The sequence below is a fragment of the Ranitomeya imitator genome, chromosome 5 (assembly GCF_032444005.1).
Source record: "Ranitomeya imitator isolate aRanImi1 chromosome 5, aRanImi1.pri, whole genome shotgun sequence".
NCBI classification, from domain to species: Eukaryota; Metazoa; Chordata; class Amphibia; order Anura; family Dendrobatidae; genus Ranitomeya; species Ranitomeya imitator.
This window is the reverse complement of record NC_091286.1, coordinates 218,591,277-218,613,109: the sequence shown is the minus strand read 5'-3', so window position 1 is coordinate 218,613,109 and position 21,833 is coordinate 218,591,277. Positions and strand designations below refer to the sequence as shown.

The window sequence follows — 21,833 nt, the reverse complement described above, 5'->3', positions numbered from 1 at the left end:
ATGTTGTAGGGTCCCCCCCCTATAAATTCAAACCAGCAGTGGCTAAACAGACAGCTGTTGGTTGATATTAATGGCTTGGGAAGGGGCCAGAGATATTGCTCTCCCCACAGACTACCGACATCAGTCCATAAGATGTGCCAAATTTGTCATTTAGCTTCACTCTTCCCATTTGCCCTGTGGCGGTGGCAACTGGAGTAATAAGGTTGGAGTTGATGTCAGCTTTGTATTGTCAGGTGACATCAAGTCCAGGGGTTAGTAATGGAGAGTCGTCTATAAGACGCCCCCATTACTAACCCCCATGGTAAGTTTGGAAATAAATACACAGCAAGAGTAAAATCCTTTATTTGAAATAAGGCAAAACGCAGTGCAGTTCTGCAGTGCATGCATGGATTTCTGCATTCAGATGAATGTGACCATTCATGGTCTTTTTAGCCACATTTTACCATATACCAGTTCTTTTTTACTGTGTTTATGACTTGTTGGAAAATTGGAAACCATTGCAGTAGTAGGTAAGAAGATGAGGGTGTCAGTTACAGAACCTGTATAAACTGCACTGTTGAAAGATATTTCTGGACTTGGTATGTTATTCTCTCTATGTTGGGCTAAATGTCTTTGAAGCTAGCATTAAGCAATTTCTTTGTGACTTTATGCCATCTAAGCCATAAGCAGTCTTGTACTGAAAGAAGTGCTTAGTCACTGGAGACTTCTGTTTATACTGGCAGATGTGTAGTGTGATATTGGAATTGCACCAAGATGTCTTTAGTTAGGTGACTGCCATCGTATTTAACCTCTCAAAACACCAAGGTAAGAAGAAGCATTTGGAGCATATTTTAAACCACCAGAAATGATGACGGAACCGCTTCAGGAAATACTCTGCGATCTGCATTTACTTAGGCAAAAGGTGCTTCAGGGCTTCTTTACATGAATTCCTCTGCAGTTGTTTCAGACTCTGATTAATTAAACAGTTTTCAACAACATTTCGCCATAAAACTTTTTGAGGTGTTACCAAACTTCTGAGTAACTTTTTGTTGCGCAGTTTATGTTCCCACGATGAGCTCTTGGTGCCTTTTTGAAGCTACATACCGGTACTTTTGCTGCGTCAAAAACGCAGCATCTTACAGTTCTAGCAAGGTGGATGGGATTTATAGAAATCTCCTGCCCACTGAGCTTCTTTTCTACTCAGAGTAAACTGACCTGTGGTGCGTGTTTCATGTCCACAGCATGTAACTTTCTCTTGCGAGTATACAAGTTTTCTATGCGTGATTTTCCCATCAACTTGCATTAGCAGCGGTAAAAAACTAAAATACCAGGCAGTATCAAAAGCAAATTGGCTTTATTTAAAGTATGAAACACCAAAAAGAGCCAAAAAAGCAACAGAAAAAATGCGTGTAAATAAACGCACGCACAAATGCACACAAAAACGCAAGTAACCAGCAGCATCAAAAACTCACCAAAAGCTTACTGTGGGAACATACCGCAAGTGGTTTTACGCTACCTACTAGAAGCTCCGACACCTTTTGGAAAAGTGGGCAAAGCTTAGGTGAAGGGGTCATGGTTGAGCACGACCAATAAATTCATCATAATTAACATCACAAAAGTGGCGTAAATCACAACAGAAATGTATTACAGTCCCTGGCGCACGGCAGTTCCTGGCGCAGTACACTGGCGCATGGCAGCTGATGGGTCCCCAAATGCAGAAAGATTGAATGAATTTGCCTCCTCTTCTCCAGAGAATCCTTAATTGAAAATGGAGGGTAAATCGCTAGTCTTAATAAATCATGGCCTTCATTCTTATGTACTGCAAATAGCTACATGACACAACTTTCTATAAGGTGTACCTTCACTTTTGATAATTTGGACATGCGCTTTGTTGGGAAGGGAAATTTAAATGATTAATTACGGTAATTAGTATTGTTAATTATGTATTTAACTTACTGCACATTATAACACTGACTAAATGCCATTTACATAGAGTTGAATGAAGGGTAGCTTGCATTAGAAGATATGCGAAACATTGCTTCTGGAAGTACAAAAGCCAAAAATACTGTGTGGTTAGTGGTAACTTAAAACATTTGGATAGAAAAAATAGCAATTGTTAAGTAGAGGCCAGAAACTTTATCATAAATCTAAAAAAATGTGGAACCAAAACAATACCTACACTTCAAAGTGGGGAAGACACTTCTGCACCTTAAGGGATGCCGATAAGATAAGACATGTTTCTGTAGGCCACCAGATCAGGTCCAAGTCCCTGTAAAATCGTTCTCAAATAATCTAGAAAAATGATTCTATGTTAATTGTTCAAATAAAGTTTCAATAAAAAATAAAAAGGCATTAAGGAAGAAGAAAAGAGATGTATAACTATGGTTGTGTTTACTTGAGCGTACAGTTTTTGTCTTGTATTTCTGACAGTAACAACAATCAGTCTGGTTTGCTATTTTTAAAATTTGTAGAACTTTGCCAGAAACCTGATGTCAGTTGTAGTTCTAATCAAATGAAGCCTACCTGGACAAGTGTCAATGTCATATGCCTTCTGTGTAAATGGTGAAGGAGATGTGTATATTCATATGTATAGTTTTATTTTCAGAAATGTGTACAAACTTCCTCATTATGTTGGGTCAAGCAAGGGGAATCACTTTAGTTACTTGCTTATGTTTCAGTTCTTGGGAACTCCCTGCCCAGATAAAATGAGAACACAATACAATAAAAATATTTGAGAAGTAACTTAGATGTTTACTGGGCGAGTTTTGTTTTGACTCATTCTGAAGTCATGTCTGGTTGAGGTTGAAAAAGATATCGACCTCTCATTGTAATTGTAACTGATTACTAGGGGTACAAAGCTTATATTTTATATCTAGTGTCAAAGTTCAGCATATTGATTTTTGAAGTTAATGGTTGAAAATATAGAACACTTGTTAACTAATTTTTGTACTACCTAAAGAGCAAACGTATCTAGAAAATATGCATATACTGACTAGATTTTCAGGTATCATTTCTATAGTTTGTAACTTGAGAAATGTACTCTAAAGTGTCCAACCTACTTTTCTTAAGGACTCAGGTTGGCTTAGTTGTTGGCACTGTTGCTTTGTATATACAGGGAGTTTGTATGTTCTCTCTGTGTTTGCGTGGATTTACTCTGGTCTTGTTCTCCCCGTGTTTGTGTCGGTTTCCTCTGGTCTTGTTCTCCCCGTTTTTGTGTGGGTTTCCCCTTGTCTTGTTCTCCCCGTTTTTGTGTGGGTTACCTCTGGTTTTGTTCTCCCCGCTTCTGTGTAGGTTTCCTCTGGTCTTGTTCTCCACATGTTTGTGTGGGTTTCCTGTTGTCTTGTTCTCCCCATTTTTGTGTGGGTTTTCTCTAGTCTTGTTCTCCCCGTTTTTGTGTGGATTTCCTCTCTTTTTTTTTTTATCCCCGTGTTTGTGTGGGTTTCCTCTGGTCTTATTCTCCCCGTTTTTGTGTGGGTTTCCCCTGGTCTTGTTCTCACCGTGTTTATCTAGGGTTCCTCTGGTCTTGTTCTCCCCATTTTTGTGTGGGTTTCCTCTGGTCTTGTTCTCACCGTGTTTGTCTAGGGTTCCTCTGGTCTTGTTCTCCCCATTTTTGTGTGGGTTTCCTCTTGTCTTGTTCTCCCCATGTTTGTGTGGGTTTCCTCTTGTCTTGTTCTCCCCATTTTTGTGTGGGTTTCCTCTGGTCTTTTCCCCATGTTTGTGAGGATTTCCTCTGATCTTGTTCTCCTAGTGTTTGTGTGGGTTTCCTTCTGGTTCCTTCCACACTTCAAAGGCAAACTGATAGGGAATTAAAATTGTGAGCCTCAGTGGGGGCAATGATGATCTATAAGGTGCTTCTTATTTTACTTACTTCTTTTGGAAGCTACATTTTATCCTTGTTTTAGTACTTTTTCACTGTTTCATATTTTAATCATAGTACTCTTGCTTGCAAATGCATTGATAATTCTGGTGACTATTCAGCAGCCACTCTGAAAGGGCATATCTGCAGAGGAATGGCAGTCTGAGGTTAGGTAGTACAGTGCTGTCCGTGGCAGACCACATTTTTGTGCCTGTCGAAAAGGCAAATATTTCCAGGGCTGGGGTCAGAAAGTGACTACATCCGCTTCCCTCAAATGAATGGCTACGTCAGGCCCTGTCTGGTTTCCAATTGGAATACAGTTTTTCAGGGATTCTGATTGTATTAATGTGAATCTAGCCTGAGGGCATGTTTTACATAAATGGAGGAAAATATCAAATTTTTTTTGTAAATTACAAATTCCGAACCTTCTTATACACAATGATTTCTTTCCAATAGGAGTTGAAATCATAGTTTTATTTTCCCTTACACAAGCTTCCTTTTTTAACTTTTGTCTTCTGTCAGATACCCTCTGGGTCACAGTATTTTTTTCCCCGAAAGTTTTACAACATATCTGTACACTGTTCTCTCTGATTTCCTTTTAAGTGCCATGCTTGTTTCCATAACACTGTGGTTTTCCAAGGACACAAAGTTGTATTTTAAGGTCGTGTGCCAGACCAGTTCCTCTTCTCCCTCTGCTCGTATTGATTATAGTGTTTTATAGTAAGATACATCTTATATTGTTTCTTTGGAACAGTGACAAGAAACAGTATTTGACTTCAACAATGACAAACTGCAGAAGAACAGATGTATAATTTACCATTTGAATGCACCTATTACAGTACCTGTTAGTGTCTATTACACTGCCTGTAAAAGGTCTTCACATGTGATAGAAACCTATCGATATAAAACAAGTCTGTAATTCTGGTAAAATTGCCTGCACTAAACACTGATCAATAGGGGGTGAAAAGTGACACATTGAGCTGCCTTGTTTTAAAAAAATGTAACAAAGATCACAAAGAACAATATAAGAAATGAATAAAGCTTGTGTGTGTATATTAAAAATGTAAAAGATTTATCTTATAGATTGATGTGTGATTGCATGACGGTATAGGCACAAAACCACAGGCTGCACTGGTGAGAAATGATGTTCTATTATCATTTTGGTTAGGCTGCATTTAGATATTGCGACAACAATGTTTTTTGGTAACGGTTAAACTGCAACATTTTTGGTGCTATTTTTGAAAATATGAAGAGTTTGGCCTTCTATGAAAGGTGACAACCCCTTTAAATATTTTATCTTGCGACAGTGCTGGATTTACAGCTACACTGTTCAGTAATGCTGCATAATGCCACCTATGTTACTGGTTATTCTTTTGATACATACAGGCAGGAGAGCAGGAATCACTCATGCCTATGTCTGCTATATATAAAACAATATGGAGCAAAAAGACGGGCTGGATAAGCGCTGCCGAGGAAGTCATGATCCAAGGGAGGTAAAGTATAAAATATTTATTGAACAAATCTCTTCGGAGTCGATCAGACTCTTTCATCAGGTATATCCTTGATGAAGGAGTCTGATCGACTCTGTAACGTGTAGTTCAATGTACCGTATATTTTTCACTTTTCTTCCTTTGGATCATCACCTCTTTGGCAGCTGTTATCCAGCCCGTCTTTTTGCTCCATATTGTCAGTTCACAATTCGGGTGCTCACCAGCCAAGGAATCAGCTGACGTGGAAACCACACAGACGATTTTCAGCGTTGTGCCCACTTTTCACAACAGGATCAGATGAGGGTAACAACTCACTTCTAATATTACACAGGTGGGTAATCCACTATAGGAGCACCTTCTATTGTTTTTTGCTGCTCTATATAACTTCATATCATCTAGTGCCCATCCACTTGGTCAGAGAGAATTAGAGCTAGAGTCTGCAGGGGGGTAAAGTGGGGAATCATGCCTGTTGCTTGCCCTCAACTGTTGAGTCAGAAAAGTCCCATATATATGAGGGAATTGGCCAATGCCGCTGAAATAATTAGGGTTGGATGATTTTTTTTTTCTAATATGTGTATTGGAACCTCAAACCTTTGGATGTGTGACTACAAGTGACCATGTTTAAATATAAAATTCAGAGTTGACACATTCAACACTCCCATGAAGATTTTTTTGTAATAAACCTGTGTATATGTGTATTGTAGTGTGTGTGTTCATGTACTCACCTACCACTGTCTTCTCCGGTATCCAGCGCCATTCCATGTATTATCATATTCACATTGCATTATACAGACATATATACAAATTTATTTAAAAAAAAATCTTCATGGAGTGCTTCGTTAAGTTTGCTGTGATGAAATAAAACACAAAAAATGTCAAAGGGAATGGGGGATACTCTTGATAGATGCTATATTTCTGTCTATAAAACTAACGTAGGGGAGGTAATAGTAAATTACCGTACTCACAAAATATGCTTCTGTAGTGTTTCTAGAGCGGTACAGATTTTATAAGGCTTCCAATAGAATAAACATGGCTTTCGCATATTTCGATTTTATTATCAGAACTGCTATTTCCTGTAGAACCAGACGATGTCTATAGACCAGTTGTGGCTAAAATTCTGCAAATTCTGTCTTGACTGTAGATTATTTATAGCTGTGGTTCAGCTGGGGTCTTTATGGTCAAGAAGTACCGTAATTACTGCAGGGAAGAAGGCTTCTTGAGCTCTGTGATGTTTACAGCTTTTGTCAAGATCAATTTATACGGATAATCTGCCATACCGAGCACCGATCGTACATGGAGTTGTCATCGGCAGTATGTATGAGCGAACAAACAATAGTTTAAACAATGGTTTATATTCATACAGTTGCATTATTGCGGCAGTTCATGGCCTGTACACTCATTGCCTACTAGTAGATGAGAATCTCTGGATTGTGATTGTACTTTACAGCCCTGCGGTAGGTACACATTAGATGACTATTGGCCGAACCATGCTTTGGACAATCATAAGGCCAACATCCATCTCGGCCAACTCTTTCATTCACAAGAGCGCCAAGCACTCCTGTGTTGTCAATGAGAGTACGTCCGGCTGATTTGTTGGCTGGCGGCTTACCTTTGGGAGACCAATGCCATTGGCAAACATGCCCGACCTTCATCTCACGCGACAATCAGTTAGCCTTCGCTCCCATACACAGTCAGCTGAACTAGTCGAAATAGGCGGGTTCGGCAGACATTAGTTGAATTTGTATGGGAGCTTTAGTAAGGTAGGGAATTGTAATTTAAGCTATTCATTTATATATTTTAGAACAAGGCTACATGGTTGAAGGATTTAGAAATGGTAGACTGCCTGCACTTGCACTTGATTGACAGCAGGAGGTTCGGGTCATAGCAGCTTAAGAGTGTAATGCTACCTATTGATTACCTTTTTTTAACTAACGTGGCTAACTTATTATCTATTGTTTTCTAGTGTATTATTGGATTATACAGTTAGGTCCATATATATTTGGACAGAGACAACATTTTTCTAATTTTGGTTATAGACATTACCACGATGAATTTTAAACAAAACAACTCAGATGCTGTTGAAGTTCAGACTTTCAGCTTTAATTTGAGGGTATCCACATTAAAATTGGATGAAGGGTTTAGGAGTCTCAGCTCCTTAACATGCGCCACCCTGTTTTTAAAGGGACCAAAAGTAATTGGACAATTGACTCAAAGGCTATATCATGGACAGGTGTGGGCAATCCCTTCGTTATGTCATTCTCAATTAAGCAGATAAAAGGTCTGGAGTTGATTTGAGGTGTGGTGCTTGCATGTGGAAGGTTTTGATGTGAAGTAAACATGCGGTCAAAGGAGCTCTCCATGCAGGTGAAACAAGCAATCCTTAAGCTGTGAAAACAGAAAAAAACCCATCTGAGAAATTGCTACAATATTAGGGGTGGCAAAATCTACAGTGTTGTACATCCTGAGAAAGAAAGAAAGCACTGGTGAACTCATCAATGTAAAAAAACCTGGGCGCCCACGGAAGACAACAGTGGTGGATGATCACAGAATTATCTTCATGGTGAAGAGAAACCCCTTCACAACAGCCAACCAAGTGAACAACACTCTCCAGGAGGTCGGCGTATCAATATCCAAATCTACCATAAAGAGAAGACTGCATGAAAGTAAATACAGAGGGTTCACTGCACGGTGCAAGCCACTCATAAGCATCAAGAATAAAAAGGCTAGACTGGACTTTGCTAAAAAACATCTAAAAAAGCCAGCACAGTTTTGGAAGAACATTATTTGGACAGATGAAACCAAGATTAACCTCTACCAGAATGATGGAAAGAGAAAAGTATGGCGAAGGCGTGGTACAGCTCACGATCCAAAGCATACCACATCATCTGTAAAACACGGTGGAGGCAGTGTGATGGCTTGGGCATCCATGGCTGCCAGTGGCACTGGGTCACTAGTGTTTATTGATGAGGTGACACAGGACAGAAGCAGCCGAATGAATTCTGAGGTATTGAGAGACATACTGTGTGCTCAGATCCAGCCAAATGCAGCAAAACTGATTGGTCGCCGTTTCATACTACAGATGGACAGTGACCCAAAACATAAAGCCAAAGCAACCCATGAGTTTATTAAAGCAAAGAAGTGGAATACTCTTGAATAGCCAAGTCAGTCACCTGATCTCAACCCAATTGAGCATGCATTTCACTTGTTAAAACCTAACCTTCAGACAGAAAGGCCCACAAACAAACAGCAACTGAAAACCACCACAGTGAAGGCCTGGCAGAGCATCAAAAAGGAGGAAACACAGCGTCTGGTGCTGTCCAGGAGTTCAAGACTTCAGGCAGTCATTGCCAACAAAGGGTTTTCAACCAAGTACTAAAAATGAACATTTTATTTAAAATTTATGAATCTGTCCAATTACTTTTGGTCCCTTTAAAAACAGGGTGGCACATTTTAAGGAGCTGAAACTCCTAAACCCGTCATCCAATTTTAATGTGGATACCCTCAAATGAAAGCTTTAAGTCTGAACTTCAACTGCATCTGAATTGTCTTGTTTAAAATTCATTGTTGTAATGTCTATAACCAAAATTAGAAAAATGTTGTCTCTGTCCAAATATATATGGACCTAACTGTAAATGCTTTTCCATTGGACCCAACTCTTTCTGTACGCCTTGTCCTTGTAATATAACTGTGATAGCTCTGTTTGCATTGTGGGATTGAACTGTGCGATCACGCTTCCCTCCTTTTTAGCTCCTGTTTGCTTTGCCAATAATAATAATATATATTTATGCCAAGTAACCTGTTCATTACCAGATGTTCTGTTTTTTTTTTTAATGAATCTCAAGTAAATTCAAGATTTCTTTGTGGTTTGCTGAGTATAAATTTTGTATGGGGTGACATTTCATAAATGGTACACTTAAAGAGGTTGTTCACTACCCTACCTCAGTTACTGGTTTCACCATAATTGCTTAGGGATAATGGCCCTAAATATCCACATATACCTTTTTTTGCCAAGTTTCATGTTGTTTTATGTTTTTTTTTGGGTGGCACAGTTGTTCAGTGGTTAGCATTGTTGCTTTGTCCTGGGTTCTAATCCTACCAAGGACAACCTCTACAAGGAGTTTTTCTCCTCCCCATTAGTGATGAGCGAGTGTACTCGTTTCTCGAGATTTCTCGAGCACGCTCGGGTGTCCTCCGAGTATTTGTAAGTACTCGGAGATTTAGTTTTCAGCGCCGCAGCTGAATGATTTACATCTGTTAGCCAGCATAAGTATATGTGGGGGTTGCCTGGTTGCTAGGGAATCCCCACATGTACTTATGCTGGCTAACAGATGTAAATCATTCAGCTGCGGCACTAAAAACTAAATCTCCGAGCACTAAAAAATACTCGGAGGACCCCCGAGCATGCTCCAGAAATCTCGAGTAACGAGTATATTCGCTCTTCACTACTCCCCATGTTTGCATGGATTTCCTCTGGTTTCCTCCCACACTCCAGAGACATACTGATAAGGAATCTAGATTGTGAGCCCAAATGGGGACAGGAATTAATGGCGCTATATAAGTAAGGAATATAATGTGAACAGAGCCTTAGGTATGAGGCGCTCAGATCTGACCATTGGCTATACTTGTTGTAGCCACAGGTAAATGTTCTGTAAAAGGAAACATGAAGCAGGTTTACCAACAGATTGAAGAGGTGACTCGGCTGAAGTACAATATGTCTTTTTATGAGAGTAGTGCGGTTATTGCTGAGGAATGTGCTTTCCCTGCTAACAATGGTGTAATTATCTGCAGTATCTTTATTGCTTCATCCAAGGGGCAATGACTGGAAAATCCCTAATCTATTGCATAAGCCAAAGTAAACACAAGGCTCATGGTAAAAGTTAGTAGGCAGGGCACTCCCCTCACTTCTGTTGGCTTCTGATCTGACTTTTGGACATTTCTTAATTACTTTTCAAAGTTTAAAGTGAAACCACCACATAAATTGGGCTTTCTAGATTCTCTATACTTTCTGCATTAAAGTTGTTTAAAATGTGCTATTAAAAAGTCAGTTTCTGTTAGTTTAGGAGATCTAACTCCAGAATCATTCACATACCCAGTTTATATGTAATAATTCATGACTTTTTTTTTACAAATGCATTGATGACAACTGTAAATTAGCAACATTGAAAAGAGAAACTCTTGTACTATATGAATCCAGGCTTTGGACTTTGGTTTTACTTTTTTATTATTACGTTTTATTTCTACCAGTTATTAGAGTTTAGTACATCAGCATATTGTGACTGTTAACTTTTCCTTACATGAATGGACCTTAGAGCTGCCCATTGCCGCTGACTCCATATATTTGCCTATTTGCATTAACCAAATGTACGTGGAGCTTACATATAGGGATTAGTAGTTTCTCCTGATCTAGGGGGTTAAAATGACCCTATTTCTTAACCTGTTTCATCTAAACGCAGAAGTTGAGGTATGTTAGGGCTGGGACTGACAACTGTATTATAGATCCAAGTGTGATCAGACAGAATAACGGATCACCGATATTCGGATTGCAATTTGCCATGCCAGTCAATGTGTCCTTGGTAAACATGAGACTGCACTTGGATGAGACTGTACGATTTTCATGGACTGCAAGAATGGAGAAGACGGAGAATTTTTTCCATCTTCTCCAAATCTGAGAAAATTGGATTATACTCTGATCAAAGTGTGATTAACATAATCAGCGCGATTCTCTTGGATGAGAGAATGTACGTTGGTGTCACCCTGGCCTTATTCTGAGCACTTTAAGCATGAATGTGGGCAGGTTCTTCCACCCAAAATCTATTTTCTTTATCATCATTACCTAAATTTGAACAACCATAGGTCATAGCCAGATGTGTCCAAGTAGCTTCAATACATTGGCACTGTAATGAACAGCTATAAAAAGTCCAAAAAGTCCATCAATTGCCATTGGAATGAAAGAAAACGTAGGTTTTGTGTCTTTATCAACAGATGAAACCAAACCCAAAATTGTTAAGCCATGCATTATGTGCTACAAGTAGACTTCTAACATAGTGAATGACATTTAAATTAATTTTAACATAGAATTTCTATTAGAGAGCGTTCCATATTCATTATATAAACGAGTCAATGCTTCTTTCATTGCCAGCAGTTTTCTGCTATCCAGGGAACATAATATATTAAGTTGCACATTGATGAACAGTTCGTATTGGTAAAGAACGAGATTGAACCCGACGGTTGTGTAGACACTAACATTTATTCCCTATGGAGTACTTGGTGCATGCAGTCAGTCACTGGTATATATTTACTTTACAGCTGCCTGGACATTTCTTGGAAATATAAAGAAGGATTCCCTAGAATTCACAGATGGTTGATGCTATGACCTCCAAGACTTATAACCTACTTGGATATCTTGAGGCTGAGGAGTATTTCACCTAAACCAGTAAGTACATCTTATTAAAACTAACCTAAAACGATCTTAAATATTGAAAGCACTTATTATTATTATTCAGGAATAAAGGAAACGAGTATTCTTGTTGAGCTCAAAAGGAATCACACTGTTTTATGAACTTTTGGAAGTTACGGTAGTAGGCCTAAAATGTAAAACAAAGCATCACAAGCAGTCTAGATAATTCCTGAAATCTGGGTGATACTCCTTCCTCAATTCAAGCAAAAGGTATACAGTGCCTACAAGTAGTATTCAACCCCCTGCAGATTTAGCAGGTTTAATAAGATGCAAATAAGTTAGAGCCTTCAAACTTCAAACAAGAGCAGGATTTATTAACAGATGCATAAATCTTACAAACCAAAAAGTTTTGTTGCTCAGTTAAATTTTTATAAATTTTAAACTTAAAAGTGTGGGTCAATTATTATTCAACCCCTAGGTTTAATATTTTGTGGAATAACCTTTGTTTGCAATTACAGCTAATAATCGTCTTTTATAAGACCTGATCAGGCCGGCACAGGTCTCTGGAGTTATCTTGGCCCACTCCTCCATGCAGATCTTCTCCAAGTTATCTAGGTTCTTTGGGTGTCTCATGTGGACTTTAATCTTGAGCTCCTTCCACAAGTTTTCAATTGGGTTAAGGTCAGGAGACTGACTAGGCCACTGCAACACCTTGATTTTTTGCCTCTTGAACCAGGCCTTGGTTTTCTTGGCTGTGTGCCTTGGGTCGTTGTCTTGTTGGAAGATGAAATGACGACCCATCTTAAGATCCTTGATGGAGGAGCGGAGGTTCTTGGCCAAAATCTCCAGGTAGGCCGTGCTATCCATCTTCCCATGGATGCGGACCAGATGGCCAGGCCCCTTGGCTGAGAAACAGCCCCACAGCATGATGCTGCCACCACCATGCTTGACTGTAGGGATGGTATTCTTGGGGTCGTATGCAGTGCCATCCAGTCTCCAAACGTCACGTGTGTGGTTGGCACCAAAGATCTCGATCTTGGTCTCATCAGACCAGAGAACCTTGAACCAGTCAGTCTCAGAGTCCTCCAAGTGATCATGAGCAAACTGTAGACGAGCCTTGACATGACGCTTTGAAAGTAAAGGTACCTTACGGGCTCGTCTGGAACGGAGACCATTGCGGTGGAGTACGTTACTTATGGTATTGACTGAAACCAATGTCCCCACTGCCATGAGATCTTCCCGGAGCTCCTTCCTTGTTATCCTTGGGTTAGCCTTGACTCTTCGGACAAGCCTGGCCTCGGCACGGGAGGAAACTTTCAAAGGCTGTCCAGGCCGTGGAAGGCTAACAGTAGTTCCATAAGCCTTCCACTTCCGGATGATGCTCCCAACAGTGGAGACAGGTAGACCCAACTCCTTAGAAAGGGTTTTGTACCCCTTGCCAGCCTTGTGACCCTCCACGATCTTGTCTCTGATGGCCTTGGAATGCTCCTTTGTCTTTCCCATGTTGACCATGTATGAGTGCTGTTCACAAGTTTGGGGAGGGTCTTAAATAGTCAGAAAAGGCTGGAAAAAGAGATAATTAATCCAAACATGTGAAGCTCATTGTTCTTTGTGCCTGAACTACTTCTTAATACTTTAGGGGAACCAAACAGAATTCTGGTGGGTTGAGGGGTTGAATAATAAATGACCTTCTGAAAAGACTTTTCACAATTTTAAAAAAAATTAAACAAAGAAATAACATTCTTTTTTGCTGCGGTGCATTTCACACTTCCAGGCTGATCTACAGTCCAAATGTCACAATGCCAAGTTAATTCCAAATGTGTAAACCGGCTAAATCTGCAGGGGGTTGAATACTACTTGTAGGCACTGTATATCCCAAAATGGTGGCAATAAAAATTACCTCTACCTACATAAAAAAAACAAACCCACATACGGGTCTTTTGATGGGAAAAAAAAATAGAAATCTAAAAATATGCTGACGCAAACCCTAAATTTGTATTCTTTTTTTTTTTTACGGATATCATTTACTTTACCACCCACCTAAAAGTAAAACTATATCAGCTTGTTGTCATCATAATTGTATTGATCTGAAGAGTCATGTTGCCAGGTCATTTTCTTTTCTCGATGATGAAAACCTTAAAAGTAAAACCTAAAAAACAATGGCCGATTTGCCTTTTGTTTCACCATTTCACCACACTAGAAATGTATTTCCTGTTTTCCAGTGCATTGTATAGTTAAGTGAACTATGTCATTCACAACCACAAATCATCCTGCAAAGAAAACAAGCCCTCACACCGCTATGTCGATGGAAAAATAAAAACATTATGGCTCTTGGAAGAAGGGAAGGAAAAAAAAAACGAAAGCAGTAAATGAAAATTGGCTGATGTGGGAAGCGATTTTATAGGCATCATGGAACATGATGACTATGCCTTTATGTAAGACCAAGCATCAGTGGCAATATTGTAGGGGTCTACTAAAGTCCTGCAATTTAAAGGGAATCTGTCACCCCCTGGGATGTATATTACCTATTAATATGGGCATACAGGTGATAGAAATGTTACACTAGTCCTACCTGTATGCCTCATATTTGTGGTCTTGTTGATGAGAAATTGTATTTTATTTCTGTATGCTAATGATTTCTTCCAGGCTCTGGGCGGGCAGTGCCTGGAAGAAATCTCTGCCTTCTGTCATCATTATCATACCATTAGTGTCACAGTGCCCTGTGATGTGTAACGGTGTCCCCGGAATCCTGCGCACTGCGTGATTATACGGCACGTATTCCACCCTTCTATGGGCATTGACTTCAGCGTTCTTATGCACAGGCGCTGGCGAGTCACTTCTGCTTTCATTGCAGTGAATTCCGGCATGCGTGGCAATAAAGGCACTCTCCCCACCATGCATACAGCTCTGGCGAAAATTAAGAGACCATTGCAGAATGTTCATTTTCTCTGATTTTTCTCTTTGTAGACATATTTTTGAGTAAAATGTAAATTGTTCATTTATTCTATAAACTTCTGACAACATGTTTCCGAATTTCCAAGCAATAAAATTTGTGTTTATTTTCTGAAAATGAGAAACGGTCAAAATAACAAAAAAAATACATTGCTCAAATAATGCAAACAAAACAAGTTCATAATCATTTAGAAACAACAATACTAATGTTTTAACTGAGGAAGAGTTCAAAAATCAATATTCTGTGGAATAACCATGATTTTTAATCACAGCTTTCATGCGTCTTGGCATGCTTTCCACCAGTCTTTCACACTGCTCCTGGCGCAAAAATGTAAGCAGTTCTTCTTTGTTTGATGGCTTGTGACTATCCGTCATCCTCTTGATTACATTCCAGAGGTTTTCAATGGGGTTCAGGTCTGGAGATTGGGCTGCCCATGACAGGATTTTGATGTGGTGGTCTCTTAATTTTTGCCAGAGCTGTATATGGGTGACAGGGACATAAGAAACTGCATGGTTCCTAACTATGCAGGGAGGAAGTACTGGTAAGTGGGGAGAGCACTTTATCGCCGTGCATGCCAGATTCTGCTCAGAAGAGCACTGAAGCCAGTGCCCATGAAAAAGTGCAATATGTACTGTATAATCGTGCAGGACGGGATTCCAGGGCCACCATTACACATCTCAGGGCACTGTCATGCTGATGGGAGGGAGGTGATATGATAATGAAGAAATAAGACAGAGATTTCTTCCAGGCACCGCCCGCCCCCGAGCCTGGGAGAAATCCTTAGCATACAGAAGTAAAATACGATTTCTCAACAACAAGACCGCTAATTTGAGGCATACAGGTAGGACTAGTTCAACATTTCTATCACGTGTATGGCCATATTAATAGGTCATATACGTCCCAGGGGGTGACAGATTCCCTTGAAAGAGGACCTGTCACCAGGTAAAAAGTGACTAGTGTTTACCTAACATTCTGCAGTTTTGTGTTTCTTTTTTTTCTTTTCAAATTTGCGATACAGTTCCTGAAATATGGACCGTTTAATTTAGTTCTAATTTTTTATGGTAATTATCAAAGAGGCGTTGGTCACAGGGTAATAAAACTGCAGAGCAGCCTAAAGAGACGTCCCCAGAGGATCCAGTGAGCCACACCCCCTTGATGAAGACCATAAAAATGTGGCCAAAGTAAAAAGTCCCATAGCTCTAGAACCGTACCACGGATTAAAAAAAAACAAAACGGAATACTTAGGTGAGTAGCAGGAATAAAATAAGAGCAAACACTGTTGAGTTTTGACCTAGGGACAGGTTTGCTTTAGCTTCACATAGGCATGGCTGTTTTTCACGGGGAAGAGATCTATTCTTAGAATTGACTTCTAGTAAATAATCCTTGAAGCTGCATAGGTTTTAAGTAATCTAGGGGGTGGTGCACATGTTGTCAGGGCCTCGGACATAGTGAGGCTGATATTTCAGGCTGGACACATGGCCTGTATACCTTTGTAGTTCTCACCCAGTGTTGTGGACAGTGGTGGGGTATCAGTTCTTGTTAGCAGACCCTGACACATGACATCAAAGGCTCTAGTAACGGGAGCTACATCTGACCTGTAGTTCTGCCTTAATACTTTTATGCTCTTGGGTGTCTAGTAAAGTTTTTGCTTTTCTTTGTAGCTGAACTTTACAGTCATGTTACTGTGATGAGACTGTGAGACGTAGAATCCATTATGAGCCGTGTATAATGGTGTTATAATACGGCGCACAATAAGCATTGCCAGGTGGAACTGTCATCTGCTGAGATAGGAATATAACAGCTTGTGAATTACACATGTGCTGTGTAGAGAAAGGAGACTTCTTTTCTTAAGAAAACTTTAATGAATATCTTTTTAGTTTTGCCTGTTTTGTGTCAAAGATGATTTCTGGAAGTCTTACTAGATTGTAAGTATTGCCTGTAGTGCAATCGAGCAGTTTCTTTTTATCCGTCACATATTAATGTCACATGGGATAAATAGACCTACTCTACCCTGTGAAGAATGAGATTTACAACACGGCCAGGCTCTTCCTGTTGCACATTTGCTAATTATGGCTGTGAAATCAATGGTAACATAACCAAGTGGACAAATAATAGATGCTAATGTAACACTGTAGTTCCGAAAGCAATGGCATGGCATTTTTATAACTCTTTAATTTTTACTCATCCCGACATGAAACATTTCTCATATCATCCTCACAAGTATTTATAACTTCTTGCTTCAACTCACCTTGAAGGACATAATATAAGATTATAGAACATGGGGTGGTTGAGAGGTTGAGCGATGATGTCTTGACTTGTAGTTGTCATCTGAGTACATTACAAAAGTTTCTTAAAGAGATGTTCTCAAGTTTGGAAGTTAAACCCAATCCATTGGATATTCACTGACGAGCAAAATGGTAAGAATGTTTTGAACTTTTGACTTTCAGGCTCCATATCTCACCACCCACTTCTGCTTCGAATGTGAGACTACCAGCATTTTATAGCCAGTCATAGCTATTTCATGCATAAATTTGACTTGCAGCTATTTAGCATATGACTAGATATGCAGGATAACTTCCAAACTTAAGAATATCCCTTTAACGGATTATCGAGGACTTTGGTTACTATTTCATATGGGGCTAAGAACTTACGGCAGGCAGTTGATAACTCCCTGCCTGTTCTGCCCGGCGATGATCTCTTCTGGCACAGGCGGTGACTCTGCTAATTCCTTTGCCTCACTTCATTACCAACGTGATGCTGATTGACAGCCAACTCCTTGCAGCTAGGGATCAATCAGCATGACATCAGCAGTGACATCCTGTCCACAGGGCAGAGCGGAAGAGAAGAAGCAGCTATGTCAACGTGACATCACTGGAAGCAGAAGAATTGCTGGCAGGAACCGGCAGACATCGCTTTGGCCAGCAGAGGCAGGTAGTTAGCAGCCACCTGACCGAAAGTTCTTAGTCTTATACAAAAAAATAAGCAATGTCCCAGATAACGTCTTTAAGTATAGGTTGTGCCCAGCCTAAAACATTAAACATAGTGCTAAAATGTCATGATATATGAACCATTGCAGTTTGCTGTACAAATTTGCTCTCCTATTATCTGCTAAAAAAAAAAAAAAACAACTCTAGTAACTAGAAGGGCTTCCATTCTTTTGACCACAGTGTATATGTGTACTTTTTCTCAGGTTATTTTGTGTTAATACAAACTATCAGTGTGTGTAAAGCCCATTCCCAAAGTCTTTCTGGCACCAGAGATAATCGTATGACATGTCTCTGCTTAATGGGTTTAACGATTAATCTTTTTCACGGAAAATGGAATTCATACACAACGTGACCTTAGAATTAATTATTCACAAAATGTTAAGGTATAAGTATCAGCTTTACCTGGATGATTTCCGAACCATTGAAAAAGCAGACATTAAATGACAGTGCACATTTTATGGCATCTTTGTCTGTAATGTCGATATTTTTATTTGAGTGAGAGCTTTCAGATGTTCTAAATATGAATATTCTGCCTCATTAAAGTCTTTGATATTTTTAACAACTATAGAGATAATCTCATTGTTCCATTCACCCAAAATCAAAGTCAGCTCTGTGTCTCAGTAGACTTTCTGTATTCTTTAGAAAACTACCGGTATGTTTAAAGGGAATGTGACATTGAAAATAAGCTACTGTTTAAATCAAGTTTTTATGTTGAAGATATTTTGTAAATGTCTTTTTTATATTAAATAAAATAAATCCTGAAATGTTATCACTGGTATGTAATAGAAAGAGCTTATCTCCTCCCCCTTTCTGCACAATACCCTCTGCGCAGGTCACAGAGCATGCCTAAAAAACTGTTGCATATACATAAGTTTATATTTCCAGTTTCCTATGTACCAAGTGGTTGCTGTAAAGCATAACTCGAAATGCTGTTAACTGTAGCTCAGGCAGGATCATACACAGAATGCAGAATAAAAAAAAATCAGAAAATAAAAACAAAAAAAATAAGAATGCTTATCAGTATCAGGTGTTAATTCTGAAAAAATACAGGTGATACATTCTCTTCAAAGCATTTTCCCATTATGGAAATGACAACATTTTGCTATGATATTCCACCATTTCCTCAACTTTATGACCTGTGTGCCAGGACCCCCTCAATATTTCAGCGACTTAAGAGATCACGCATTTTTCTGCGCAGCGACTCAAGCTTTTCTGCTGCGTGAGGCGAACATTGAACTAGCACCCCTCCAGCAGTAAATAAATTGTGTTCATAGTTATATGCCAGCAGTGAATAGACTGTGTTCTTAACTATATGCCAGTAGTGAGTCGCCCACACACTCAGAATTATATACAAAAAAAAAGCCATATACGGTAAATAACTTATGTATCAGCAGAGAATAAGCCATCTAAAACTATATACCAGCAGTGAATAAAACACATACTGTATCTAAATGATAAAAAGTAAATGTATTCAAGTTAGCCTTTGCTCACCGCGCCTTCGGGCACACTGGGCCCCAGCGACTGAAATAGTTTGCCATTCCTGCATGTCCTTTCTTATACATTGTGTGAATAGGCTGGCACTGTATATTAGGTGGCTATTATTTTTTTGGCTGGCACCACCATAATTTATAATTCGTAGATACATTTTTTCATCTTCTGTAGGAGCCATGAGCAGAATATTAGTGCTGTCTATGTTATGTCGGTATGTAACTGTATTTTCTAAATTTCTACTCTGTTTCACTAAGGATTTTGTATGCCTGTCTACCATGGTGTTATACAGGCTTGGTTATTTATAGCTGCCAGGAAACACTGCGAATCCCCTACAGCTTTAATTATCTTTTCGCTTGGCAAATATTACGGAGAGGTGCACCCGTGAGTCACGTGTGACCCATGGGTAGTTGTTGAATACATATGATGAGCAAGTGTTCGATGCTTATTGTGTTGTTTATCTGCTTTGGGAGTTTTGTAGCTGAGGAGCAAATTTGATTGTTTTCCAAGAGTTGTCTAACCTCTACAAGAATCTTAAACTTGGTTTTAAATTGATAAAAGAAGGCATGCTCACCACCAAGATCTGGAGCTCAACCGATGACGTCCCATTCCAGGAGCTTCAGTGGTCAGATAAAGAGTGGGATGTCATCTCTAGCTTTTCTAGGGCAGACTACCGAAGCGGCCAGTGGTGGATCTCTACTATTTGAAAGATTTTGGTAGTGCTTGAACAAGCCGTTGCGTATGTTGAAGAATACATGTTCCATGAATTTACAATGCTCAAAATAAATGTAATTTATGGGATAAAGCTTGGAATATAGAAGCTTTATAGCTAAAAAAAAATCACCCAGGACACCTGACCCATGAAAACAAGTCCAATCATCATGCAGTTTAGCATCAGACAACCTTTTGTAAGTTCAAAATTAGCCAAAGAATCTTTCACTCGAAGAAGTATCGATGTTTCTACATAGAATCTTAAGTATATTCATATTTGTAACAGGCTAAGTACACAAAACTCGAGAGCTTTTACGGAGTGATTATCGCATGGTAAAACATAATAATTTGTGACATATGCAAATAAAACCTGTCTTGGTATTTGCGTAGACTATTTTGGATAACCTCACTAGTTTGTCTTGTCGTGTTGGTTGTTTTCGCTTCTTCAAAATTACTTCCTCCTCTTAAGTGACTTACAAATTGTAGTTTTGATGCATGTTCTGATCTGTATGGGGAAAATCATAACAACACCAATCTTACAACAAAATCCGCTCTTCAAGAACTTGTTACATTTGTAGAGCATTTTGTGACACTACAATGTGCACTTACTTTAGTATGGAACTCCAAACTTGTATACCAGAAGTTATTTTTGGTAAAATTCCTAAAGCCACGTCCATCTCTGTCCAGACTACTAGCGTGACCCTCTAAAAGAATGAATCCCGGCTACTAAAATTATCTATCTGAGGCTACATTCCCACAAGAAGAATTTAGTGAATTTTTGATGATTTTTGGTGCTCATTTCCTGCACCTATTATTTGCATTAGGTTTCTTGTGTTTTTGTTCATTGTGGTTTTGAGTATGTTCTTTTTCACCTGCGTTTTATCGCGTTTTTTACTTTGCATTTTTGTTTCTTTTTGGTGTGTCATGTTTTAAATAAAGCTACTTTGTTTTTGATACTTCCTGATATTTGGCTTTAGTGATACAGTCATTCGTGAATTACTTGAGTTTTTAGTGCTTTTCCATAGCGGAAACAGACTAAAAAGGCATGTGTGTTTTTTTACCTATGCAATTCTATAGGAAAATCAGCAGCCAAAAGTCAGCGTACTCACAAGAGAAATTGACATGTTTTGTATTTCAACAACGCATTGGAGGTCAATTTACACTGCATCACAAAAATAGCATAGTGGGCATGATATTTCTTTAAATCCCATCCACTTTGCTGGAACCTTGCTGCATTTTTTTACACAGGGAAAATATGCAACTTACCAAAAACTCATTGTGGGAACTTAAAGGGAATCTGTCATCTAAAATAACCCTATTAAATAGCAGATAAGGGGTCAATCTCCAGGTGAATAGCGTTATGATACTGTTTGGCGCCTGCACTGAGAGCCTCACTGCCAGGAGGAAACGGCAGGGGTGGACCTACACGGTTTTAGTCACTGCTCTATGTATAGAGCGCGGCGGCTGTAATTGCGTCACCGGCAGGCTCATTATTAGAGCAGTAACTGAAACGTGACAGCACCACCTCATGACTAAACACCGAATATTGCCGAGAAGTATATAGTTCATTTCCTCCCGGCAGCGGGGCTCTCAGTGCAGGTCCCGCATAGTGTCATAATGCTATTCACCTGCAAATTAACCCCATATCTGCAGGTTATTTTACATGACAGGTTCTCTTTAACCTAATTGTATCATATACTGTATGTTTATGCTAGATTTATGACAAAAGTGTCTTTCTTGTATATTTTAATTTTTTTATACAACTACTCCACTTATTACAGATATTTTGGGACGACAGGATTGGATTAATCTGCAGAAATGAAAAGGCCTGTCACAAAAAAAAATACAACTGATATATAGTTGCATGCTATTTTTTGCACTATTAAAGTATAGATAGAGCTTAAAAGTGTCAAGATATTTGTAGAAAATAAAATGAGATTTGTTGTTGCTGTTTAATGGAGAATTCTAAACC

At 39.2% G+C, this 21,833-nt stretch overlaps 1 protein-coding gene across 1 annotated transcript in view; it reads left to right on the top strand.

The window, feature by feature from the left end:
- HIVEP2 (HIVEP zinc finger 2) overlaps positions 1 to 21,833 on the top strand; it is a 262,554-nt gene that overhangs the window by 62,255 nt on the left and 178,466 nt on the right. The window contains exon 2 of the mRNA XM_069725902.1: positions 11,632 to 11,758. The gene's annotated coding sequence lies outside the window, so the exon portion shown is untranslated. The remainder of the gene's footprint in view (positions 1 to 11,631; positions 11,759 to 21,833) is intronic.